Raw genomic sequence first — 12,206 nt, 5'->3', positions numbered from 1 at the left:
AGCGTCCTGGCCTCGGGTGGTCATCCCACGGGGAGCGCTCGGCTCCCCGAGTGGATCCAGTGGGGCAGCCAGCAGATCTCTCGATGTCCCAGGTAGGGCGTCATCTTCAAGGGAGCGCAGAGTGTCGGCATCATCACCATGGGTCCCTCTATCAGTTGGGTCCGTGGAACCGGCTGGACAGGGAGCCAGGCCCCGGAGCAAAACGGTGGACTCCCGGCCATCAGGGTACCGCACGTGCGCGTACGTGGGATTGACATCCCTGAGTTCTACCTCATCGACGAGGGGATCGTTTTTAGAAGATTGGACGAATCTTCGGAGCAGCATGGGGCTGGAAGCTGCCAACCATGACCCATGAGTGGAGCAACACTGGAAGCTGAAGAATCGTTCGTGAGGTGTGACATTGGTGGACGTAGAGAGAAGAGACCTGATAGAATGCAACACGTCAGGGAGCATAGTTTCCCACTGCTGGTCTGGTAGGTTACGTGACCTCAGTGCAAGATCAACAGCATTCCAAATGATAGCATTGTATCTCTCAACCTGTCTGTTACCGATGGGATGGTACGGTGTCATTTTACTTGTGGCAATTCCCCATTGGGAGAGATAACTTTTGAGTTCGCTTAACATGAAGGAGGGACCCCGATCAGAGTGGATGAAATTGGCCGTACCGCAAAGGGAAAAGACTTGATCAAGGCATTTGATCACTGTGGAAGTAAGCATATTGGGACAGGGGCAAGCAAAGGGAAAGCGTGAATATCCGTCCATCATAGTAAGCAAGTAGGTGTTTCGCATTGAGGAAGGCAATGGCCCGTTAAAGTCAATGCTGAGTCGCTGCATAGGCTGTATAGCATGTATGAGCGAGCCATCCGATGGACGGAAGAATTGTGGTTTTAATTCCGCACAAATTCTACAGGAGGAGCATGTTCTTTTCACATCTTCCGTAGAAAATGGGAGATTTTTAGATTGCACAAAGTGCAACATACAGGTAACACCAGGATGGCATAAGTGAGTATGAAGATCCGCAAGAGTCAAAGTTGACATAGAAGAGCAGAATGCCCGCGTGAGGGTATCCGGGGCCACATTCTCTTTGCCGGGTCATTAATGTATGGCGGCCAATTCCATCCTCCAGAGTTGTATTTTGTTATTCTTGATCTTAGTGCGTTTCCGGTTATCCAGCATAAAGGCCACAGAGCGCTGATCGGTTATAAGTGTGAAATGGCGACGAGCGAGAAAATGACTCCATTTACGTATAGCTTCGATGATGGCCGTAGCCTCCTTCTCGACAGGAGGATAATGGAGCTCGCTACCCTGCAAAGTTCTGGACAGAAATGCAACGGGTCGACCACCTTGATTCAAGGTAGCAGAGATCGCCACATCCGATGTATCGCACTCGACCATGAAGGGGAGATTTTCATCAATGGAACGAAGCGTGGCTTTTCCCAGTTGTCGCTTGAGGAGGTTGAAAGCTGAAATAGCCGTTGCCTCCAAAGGAAAAGACTTTGCGTGAAGCAGGGGCTGGATCTTGTCGGAGAAGTGGCGTATCCATTTCGCATAATAGGCGAACATGCCGATTGCCCGACGAAGAGAGCCGAGATTCGTAGGGGGAGGGAGCTCCTGAAGCGGATGAATTCACTCCGGATCTGGTTTGATGACACCGTTGCCCACCCAGTAGCCAAGGATGTTGACTGATGGTACTGACTTCACAGATTTGGACTCATTTAAGGTTAAATTGCGACGACAGAGAGCATCAAAAAATTTCTGGAGATTGGCATCATGCTCCTTCTGGTCATGACCAGCAATGGTGATATTATCCAGATATGGCAAAGTGTCCGTTAAGTTCTCCTGTTTGATAGGCTAGCCATTGCCCATTGAAAGACAGCAACCCCATTGGTGACCCCAAATGGAAGGCGACAAAACTGATAAAGCCGACCATTGGCCTCAAAGGCCGTATACTTTTTGTCAGAGTCCTTTAACGATATGCGCTCTTTAAATCAAAAGTTGAAAATATCTTGTAGTTGGCAAGGTTATTGACCATGTCATCGATGCGTGGTAGTGGGTAGGCATCCAGGTTGGTATACTGGTTAGTAGTTTGCGAGTAATCGATGCAAAGACGTTTCTTGTGTTGCTTCAGAGGATTTTTAACAATGACGACTTGAGCCCGCCAGGAAGATGAACATGGCTCAATGATACCATCAGCTAGAAGGCGAGAGATCTCTGCCTCGATAAAGGATCGATCATCTTGGCTGAAACGTCGTGATTTAGTGACTATGGGCTTACATCGGGGGGGGGAAAGATTGGCAAACAAGGAGGGCTCGTCAAGCGAAGCTGCCGAAAGTGCACAAAACGGTACCTTGGAAATAGTAAGCTTCAGTTTTGACCCTCCAAACTCGAAAGTGAGTCTTTTGTGTTGTTTCTGGAAATCCTGTCCCAGGAGCACATCACTGCATAGGTTTTTGAGCACCCCGAGCCGGATGGAGAAATAAGTGCGGCCATTGAGAATAAGGTCGACAAGACAAATGCCAGAAGAATTGGTGGTCAGTGTCGTCAGAGCCATTGCAATTTCCCCGTCCGAGGGGTAAATACGCAGTTTTAACTTACTGACAGCCCGCTCTCTAATGAAGCTTTCAGAGCTGCATGAGTCGATTAGTGCGCTCAAAATGTGTCCATTTACCGAAACCTTTGTGGCTGCATGGGACAGACTTTGGGGAAAAACAGCTGTGATGGGAGGAGGGGCAGTTTTACCCTTGACAGCTGTAACCTTAGTAGTGGTTCTTGGGGGAGGAGCAGTTTTATAGATAGTAGCTGCAAAACTAACAGGAGCTCTCGACCGGTATACCTTAGAAAGATGGCTTTTCTTACTAACAGAGGCTCTTGACTGGCATACCTTAGAAAAGTGACCTTTCTTGCTGCAATGATTGCAGGTTGTGTTACGAGCAGGACAAAATTTCCTATAATGGAACACACCTCCACAGAAGAAACACTTCCTTCCAGATTGCCAAGATGCCACTAGGGTGGGGTCATCATCAGTGAAGGTTTCTAGGGTAGGGTTGTCATCCGCTAGGTTAGAGTCATCATCAGTGAGGGCTTCCGCCCAAGACCAATCGAAGGAGTCATTAAAAGTGATAGCAGCAGCCTGTGCACGTGGTGAAAGATAGGTATCTGCATTTCTCTTTGCTAAGTCCAGAGAACATGCCTGGTCATAGGCAGCCTGTAACTCAAGGGTTTTATTCTCCAACAGACGCTGGCGTATGAAGGGAAACGTAATTCCATTAATAAAGGAATCGTGAGTTAGCTCCTTCTGGTACTGCTCAGCTGTGACAGCTTTAAGGTTACAATTCTTGCTGAGCCTGCAAAGCTTTTGAAGGAATTCGTCAAGTGATTCCCCGGGTTGTTGTCGAGTTGTGGCCAATAGTTGCCGAGCAAAAATTTCGTTTGGGGCCTTAACATATAGTCGCTGTAATATTAGGATAGCGGAGTCATAGTCTACACAGTCTTCGATATAGTCAAACACATGAGGAGATACATAATTGGCAAGTATCTCTAATTTATCAGGAACATTCTCACCACACACCCTGAGGAAGTTACTGAAAGTACGATACCAGTGTTTCCATACCTTAGCAGTTGTAGGTGAATTTGGGTCCAGGTCAAGACGGGCGGGTCTGAGTAGTTTGTCCATGATGGATTGATTTCTATGCTGGAGTTCCCTTCTGCAGTTGAAGTCGTAGCTGGCTGTACCCGAAATCACTCAGAGCATGGAGTCGATATCAAGTTGATTAAATTGACGTAATAAAACTCACTACGCACTTGGTTTGAGTATAAAGCAAGGCTTTAATCAACTTGTTTCAGAACATGGAAGTCTAGTTGTACTTCACTAGTTCCTGTCTTACAAAATGTCCCTGGAAAGCTGGGCCCACGCCCGAGTATTTATACTCCTTGGACGGTGCCACCAGCTGGCCGTCCAGCGTTATTTCATGAGTAGTTTCTTTATGATGATGAGATTTATAACAGTGGTCACTCTTGTATGCGTGATTGGGCGCAGAATAGGTTTGTGGGGCGGATGCGGGGTTGCAACGTTCGTGGAAGATGTAGAACCCGGAGCAGCAGTGACCCACATTATTTTTGTGGAACCCAAAGGACCACTCCCACTGCTCCCAGACCCATGATAATTAAAAACTTACCTTTCTGATACCCCTTCAGCTGGACCGCCGGGTGTAACTGGCCAAAGCGGGCACGGGGAACAATATGCTCGATCACGTCCCAAGATAGCAATCGGGGCCCTACATAGGTCATAAGCTCCCCACCTGCACAGTGAAACGGGCGAATGGCTGAATCAGGTGGCTGTTTCGGTTGCCCAGTGGTGAGCCCTTCCGAAGGTGACCGCGGCCGGATCGGGAGTGAGAACAGGGAGGTAAGCTTCCTCCCCTCGACCACTTTAGCGACGCTCCCACCCAGTGACGCCAGTGAACAATTTCCCCCAATGTTTTCAACATTGGTGTTCCTCCTTCAGTTTCTGTTCCTCGGTGCTATTTATGCTCAACTTTTTCCTTTCCTGTTCTGCTGGAAAAACAAAGATGTGCCGCTTTAATCAGCTGCAGCATTTTAAACATTGCGACACCACCTGAATTTCCCTCGCTCCCCGCCGCGGTAAAACAAGAGGCAACAGTTTTACCACATAACTAATGAGGGCCAGTTCCTGGAAACTGCAGCGGGTTACCAGTGGACTCACCTGGGTGGGCGCCACTGGGCGGAGAATTCAGACCTGCGTGTTACATGGTATAACCACCCTCTCCTTATAAACAGTGTATTCACTGGCTCACCATGAGCTCTGCCATGGGAGATCTGCTAGTATTACCATCTGTATGAATGCATCTCCATGTGAGGTTGTGTACAGGTTCTTTTTCAATTGGATTGCAATTCAGAGCACAGGAAGGAAGGGACTTGCATTTACATAGCACCTTTCACATCCTCAGAACACCCCAAAGTGCTTCACAGCCAATGAACTACATTTGAAGTGTAGTCACTGTTGCAATGTGCGAAACGCAGCAGCCAATGTGCACACAGCAAGATCCCACAAACGGCAACGTGATAACGACCCGATTCTCTGCTTTTTTTTTCAGTGATGTTGGTTGAGGGATACATATTGGCCAGGATACCGGGGGAAAACTCCCCTGCATAGACCAGAGATCAACCATTTATTTAAAAGGGTTAACACCTTTGTTAAAACAGTGAAGAGAGACCTTCGCACTAACGTGTTCATTACTAACATCGAACAACATGGGGGTAGATTTTATACTTGTCACCCGGGTGTAAAACTGGTGTTGGGGATCGGCCACTCATTATAGAGACGGTCTGATTTGTCTTTCCACTGGGATTCATGGAAGTGAAAATCGGGCACTTTTGATAACGAGCAGCTGGGCCACAACATCAATTTTACACCCGGGCATCAAGTTGAAAATCCGCCCTGTGATTTCAGTGGAAAAGTGGCCATTTTAAGAACAACTAGCAGCTGATTTAGTTTACAGCGATGTTATTGAGCTCGATCAGACAGGAGCATCTTTATTTACTCTCCTACATACAATGCCGCTTCATAAAACTATTCTCTCGTCCTCTCCTCTCCTTGTACTGTCCCGTACACAGAATAAAAACAGCAGGCTGACTGAGTCGCATCTTACCCTGCAACTCAGGTCGGGAGATTACTTCAGCAGGAACAGTTAAGCCACATTTCATATTCTCATTTTTCACTTCAAGATCCCGACAGCAGGTAAGTGCAATTGGTGAGTAGCAACCGTCAGATAAGATAAACAGATAAAATGACTCCTTAACTGATGTTGTTTCCTTTGAATTCTGATGCAATAGATAACAGTGCCGCAGGGACTGTGCTCTTACAATGGCACTGGGTGGGAGGAGCACAAACCTGTTTTCTTCTTGCTCACTATTTTTGCTCTATAAATGTATTCCAGAGGGGTAAAAATGGTCAGTAATCCATCCCCCCTTTCCCACTCCACCCCACCTTCCCTCTTTCTCAGACACTTGACAGGCTAAGTGGGCCATGCCCAGGGGCGGACTGGTCATTGCCATCGCTCCACCTTTAGCTGCCTGGGCCCTAAGCTCTGGAATTCCCTCCCTAAACCTCTCCGCCTCTCGACCTCTCTCTCTCCTCCCTTAAGACACTCCTTAAAAACTACTTCTTTGACCAAGTTTTTGGTCACCTGCTCTAATCGCTCCTTATGTGGCTCGGTGTCAAGTGTTGTTTGATAATCGCTCCTGTGAAGCACCTTGGTGAGTGTTTACTACCTTAAAGGTGCTATATGAATGCAAGTTGTTGTTGCATGGAAAATCTTTCCCAAGTGTCCCCGTGAATGGTTCCATTGTGCTGTATTATCGCCACCCTGCCCCTTTCTCTGTGTGAATCCAGAAGAATCCCACACCCTTTCGGAGGAGCCAGTAGGGCCCTGGGGGTGTCATTAGCGTGGCCTGGTCGAACCCCCAGTACAGGCGCTGTCCCTGGCAGGGTCTTGTGCCAGGGAACAGAGGTGGAAACACAGGCTCAGCTGCAGGCCTCAGAGGCCTGAAGAACTGTTGAGAGGCTTCAAGAGAAAGCGTACACTTATCTTTGGAGCCTCCCTTGCCAAGCTGCCTGGTACTCTCAGGCTCTCCTCGCTGAGGGGATCCCAGGGACAAGGCCCAGTGCCAGCTTCTTCAGGTGTCCCAGAAAATGGACATTCTTTCCAAAGAATGACAGAAAATGATACCAGAGATGAGGGACTTCCGTTATTTGGAGAAATGAGGGAAGCTGGGATTGTTCTCCTTGGAGCAGAAAAGTTTATGGGGAGATTTAATAGAGGTGTTCAAAATTATGAAGGGTTTTGAGTAAATAATGAGAGAATCTTTCCACTGGCAGGCGAGTTGGTAACCAGAAAAAAAAGATTTAAGGTCATTGGCAAAAGAACCAGAGGGGAGATGAGTTGACATTATTTTATATAGTTATGATCTGGAATGCACTGCCTGGAAGTCACCGCGAGGTTGGCGGCGAGCTACCGTTTTCGTGAGGTTAATGGCGGAGTGGCACAAATCGTCCAGCAATTTGTGGCGATTAGCAACTCACGGGGTATCTCTTCCTCGCCACAAGTTGCTGCAAGATTCACACATTAATAACGGCATGCGTCGTTAAACTCGCCGTTATATTGCCAGCAAATTCTGGCGCAATGTGTTTCTTATGCAATGCTCCTATCTGACGCCTCAAATCACTCCTACCGCTGCCGCCACCGCTGACAGACCTGTGACCACTAATACTTACCCTCCAGTGTTACTCCAGTGTTATTGAGCTCAAGTTGCTCTCTCCGGGACACAGCCCCAAGTTTAGACAAACAGAATCTGGAATTCTAAGTCCTGGCTGTTTTTCACAGTTCAAGTAGACAGATCTTTGACAACGCCACCATTACACGATCCAGAAATCCTGCTCTGAATGTTCTACCATGCATTCTAAAGTAGAAATTAAAAGATAAAAAATAAACAGCAAATGCTAGAAATGTGAAATAAAACAGGAAAATGCTGGAAATACACAGCAGGTACATAGCATCTGAAACCGGCGAAGGTTCCGACAAAGGGTTTGCCTCCAAGATATTAACCTGCTTTACAAATGCTGTGCCTGCTTTTTCTGTGTTTATTGAAGTTTTCAACAGTTGAAGCTACTCTGTGCTCTTTCATCTTTTTGAAGCTATTTCTCTATTGCCCTTTCGTATCTATACTCTATCGTACCTTATTGCTTTATTGTATTTATTACCCTGTTGTACTTATTGTCGTTTTAATTGCTATGTCCCTTCCTGTACACAACCCAACTTATTCTCTCCTTTTTTGTTTTTTTTAATGTAAATGTTTACAATGGCTGCTTTGACAGCATGTTTTGCTAAATGGTTTTGTATTTCTACTAGTTAAATTTACACTCAAAGAACATATATTTATTTATAAAAAGGAATAAATGCTGTAAAAAAAATTTGTGTTGCTATTATTACCTATTGCCCAGTTCTGACGAAAGGTTATCGACCTGAAATGTTAACTCTGTTTCTCTCTCCACAGAGGCTGTCTGACCTGCTGAGTATTTCCAGCATTTTTCTGTTTTTATTGTCATGCCTATTACTCTATCGTACCTATTGTCCTATCATACCTAGTTTTTAAGACTGTTTGAAAATCGTCTAAATAATCCTAAACTAGAAATAGAGGCGGATCAGTGAGCTGGTCGAAATGGAGGGCAAGAGACCTCACCGGTCAACCATTTACATAAAATTATCGCAAGCTAAGTTTCACCGATGTGCCAGCTCTGTGTGGAACATTGATTTGAACTCCAAACGTGATCCTTCCATTGCAAGAAGATTTAGTTGATGCTGGAGATTCATTCTAACAATCCTGCAGCATTTCTTCTGGATGGATTCCCATCCCTTAAGAGCAGGATTAGCACAAATTCACAGTATTGGAGATGTTCCCAGAAGGTGGCCCTTTGATGCACGTGTTACGGACATGTCCAAAAATGAGAACTTAGTGGAAAACTATAGTTTTGATTATTGCGGTGCTATTGCACTAATTTATTATGTGATCATCTAACCACATCCTGACTTACTGGGTAACTGAGAAAAAGCTTCCTTTATTCAAGGAACAATGGCAGTTGTAATTTTATCTCTTAGTGAAATGTTTGAGTAATTAAATTCATCTGATTTACTATCCAAAGAAGAAAGGTAGGCATTGGAGCTATTAATTAGGTTTCAGCCATGGCTTAGTGGGTAGCACTCTCACATCTGAGTCAGAAGGTCGTGGATTCAAGTCCCACTCCAGAGATTTGAACACAAAATAGGAACATAGGAACAGGAGTAGTCCATTCAGCCCCTCTAGCCTGTTCCGCCATTCAATGAGATCATGGCTGATCTGCGACCTAGCTCCATGTACCTGCCTTTGGCCCATGTCCCTTAATACAAAAAGCTATCAATCTCAGATTTAAAATTAACAATTGACCCAGCATCAATTGCCATTTGCGGAAGAGAGTTCCAAACTTCTCCCACCCTTTGTGTGTAGAAGTGTTTTCTAAATTCACTCCTGAAAGGTCTGGCTCTAATTTCTAGACTATGCCCCCTAGTCCTAGAATCCCCAACCAGAAGAAATAGTTTCTCTCTATCTACCCTATCTGTTCTCCTTAATATCTTGAAAACTTCGATCAGATCACCCCTTAGCCTTCTAAATTCTAGGGAATACAACCCTAATTTGTGTAATCTCTCCTCGTAACTTAACTCTTGAAATCTGAGTATAATTCTGGTAAACCTGCGCTGCACTCCCTCCAAGGCCAATAGATCCTTCCTAAGTTGTGGTGCCCAGAACTGCTGACAGTACTCCAGGTGTGGTCTAATCAGGGCTTTGTAGCTAGGCTAACACTCCAGTACGGAGTACGGAGGGAGTGCATTTAACCCTAACCCTAACCCTAAATGCAGAGGTGCCAGCTTTCGGATGAGACGTTAAACCGAGACACCATCTGCACTCTCAGGTGGATGTAAAAGATCACATGGTACTATTTCGAAGAAGATCAGGGGAGCTCTCTCAGTGTCCTGGCCAATATTTATTCCTCAACAAACATCGCTAAAACAGATTATCTGGTCTTTATCTCATTACTGTTTGTGTGCAAATTGGCTGCATTTCCAAGTGAAAAGGATATAATGATTGCAATTTTTTTTCATACATATGGTTAAGTATATCTCCTTTATAGATAGAGGCATACCATACCTGGTACATGTGTGTATATGTTTGTTTACTGTATATGTATGTACAATAACTGTGCAATATATGCAGCTGGAATCATAGAATCATAGAATCACAGAATGATTACAGCACGGAAGGAGGCCATTCAGCCCATCGAGCCCATGCTGGCTCTCTGCAAGAGCACCTCAGCTAGTCCCACTCCTCCACCCTTTCCCTGTAGCCCTGCAAATTATTTTCTTTCAGGTACTTATCCAACTCCCTTTTGAAAGCCGTGATTGAGTTTGCCTCCTCCACCCTTTCATGCAGTACATTCCAGATCTTAACCACTCGGTGCGTAAAAAAGTTTTTTCTTATGTCGCCTTTGGTTCTTTTGCCAATCACCTTAAATCTGTGTCCTCTGGTTCTCGACCCTTCCACCAATGGGAACAGTTTCTCTCTATCTACTCTGTCCAGACCCCTCATGATTTTGAACACTTCTATCAAATCCCCTCTCAATCTTCTCTGCTCTAATGAGAACAACCCCAGCTTCTCCAGTCTATCCACATAACTGAAGTCTCTCACCCCTGGAATCATTCACGTAAAACTTTTCTTACCTCCTTCCTACAGTGCGGTGCCCAGAATTGGACACAATACTCCAGTTGAGGCCGAAACAGTGTTTTATAAAGGTTCATTGTAATTTCCATGCTTTTGTACTCAATATTAATGAAGCCCAGGATCCCGTAAGCTTTTTTAACTGCTTTCTCAACCTGCCCTGCCACCTTCAACGATTTGTGCACATATACCCCCAGGTTTCTCTGTTCATGCACCCCTTTAGAATTGTACCCTTTAGTTTATATTTCCTCTCCTCATTCTTTCTACCAAAATGTATCACTTCGCACTTTTCTGCATTAAATTTCATCTGCCACATGTCCGCCCATTTCAACAGCCTGTCTATGTCCTCTTGAAGTCTACCATTATCCTCCTCACTGTTCACTATACGTCCAAATTTTGTGTCATCTGCAAATTTTGAAATTGTGCCCTGTACACCCACATCCAAGTCATTAATATATGTCAAGAAAAGCAGTTGTCCTAGAACCGATTCCTGGGAAACACCACTGAATACCTTCCTCCAGTCCGAAAAACAACCGTTCACCACTACTCTCTGTTTCCTGTCACTTAGCCAATTTTGTATCCATGCTGTCACTATCCCTTTTATTCCATGGGCTTCAACTTTGCTGGCAAGCCTATTATGTGGCACTTTGTCGAACGCCTTTTGGAAATCCATGTACACTACATCAACCACATTACCCTCATCAACCCTCTCTGTTACCTCATCAAAAAACTCGATCAAGCTGGTTAAACACGATTTGCCTTTAACAAATCTGTGCTGGCTTTCCTTAATTAATCCACACTTGTCCAAGTGACTGTTAATTTTTTTCCCTGATTATTGTTTCTAAAAGCTTCCCCACTACCGAGGTTAAACTGACTGGCCTGTAGTTGCTGGGTTTAACTTTACACCCTTTTTTTGAACAAGGGTGTAACATTTGCAGTTCTCCTGTCCTCTGGCACCATCCCCCTTTCTAAGGAGGATTGGAAGATTGTGGCCAGTACCTCCGCGATTTCTTCCTTCACTTCCCTTAGCGTCCTAGGATGCATCCCATCTGTTCCTGGTGACTTATCTACTTTAAGTACAGCCAGCCTTTCTAATACCTCCTCTATCAATTTTTATCCTATCCAGTATCTCCTCTACTTCCTCCTTCACTATTTATATGGCAGCATCTTCTTCTTTAATGAAGACAGATGCAAAATACTCATTTAGCACCTCAGCCATACCCTCTGCCTCCATGCGTAGGTCTCCTTTTTTGGTCCCTAATTGGCCCCGCCTGTCCTCTTACTACCCATTTACTATTTATATGCCTATAGAAGACTTTTGGATTACCTTTTATGTCAGCTGCCATTCTATTCTCAAACCCTCTCTTTGCCCCTCCTATTTTCTTTTTCACTTATCCTCTGAACTTTTATATTCAGCCTGGTTCTCACTTGTATTCTCGACCTGACATCTGTCATACCCGCTCTTTTTCTGCTTCATCTTACTCTCTATCTTTTTTGTCACCCAGGGAGCTCTGACTTTAGTTGCCCTACCTTTCCCCCTTGTGCGAATGTACCTCGACTGTACTCGAACTATTTCCTCTTTAAAGACAGCCCTTGTTCCATTACAGTTTTCCCTGCCAATCTTTGATTCCAATTTATCCGGGCCAGATCCATTCTCAATCCACTGAAATTGGCCTTCCTCCAATTAAGTATTTTTACTCTAGATTGCTCCCTGTCCTTTTCCATAGCTAATCTAAACCTTATGATACTATGATCACTGTTCCCTAAATGTTCACCTTGTTCCACTTGACCTACCTCATTCCCCAGAACCAGATCCAGCAATGCTTCCTTGTTTACTACACTTCATGCGTTCACATACATACACTGTAACCCTATCTTAG

Source organism: Somniosus microcephalus, chromosome 9 (assembly GCF_052327205.1).
Source record: "Somniosus microcephalus isolate GS21.2 chromosome 9, FLI_Smic_1.0, whole genome shotgun sequence".
NCBI lineage: Eukaryota > Metazoa > Chordata > Chondrichthyes > Squaliformes > Somniosidae > Somniosus > Somniosus microcephalus.
This window is presented reverse-complemented; position numbering follows the sequence as displayed.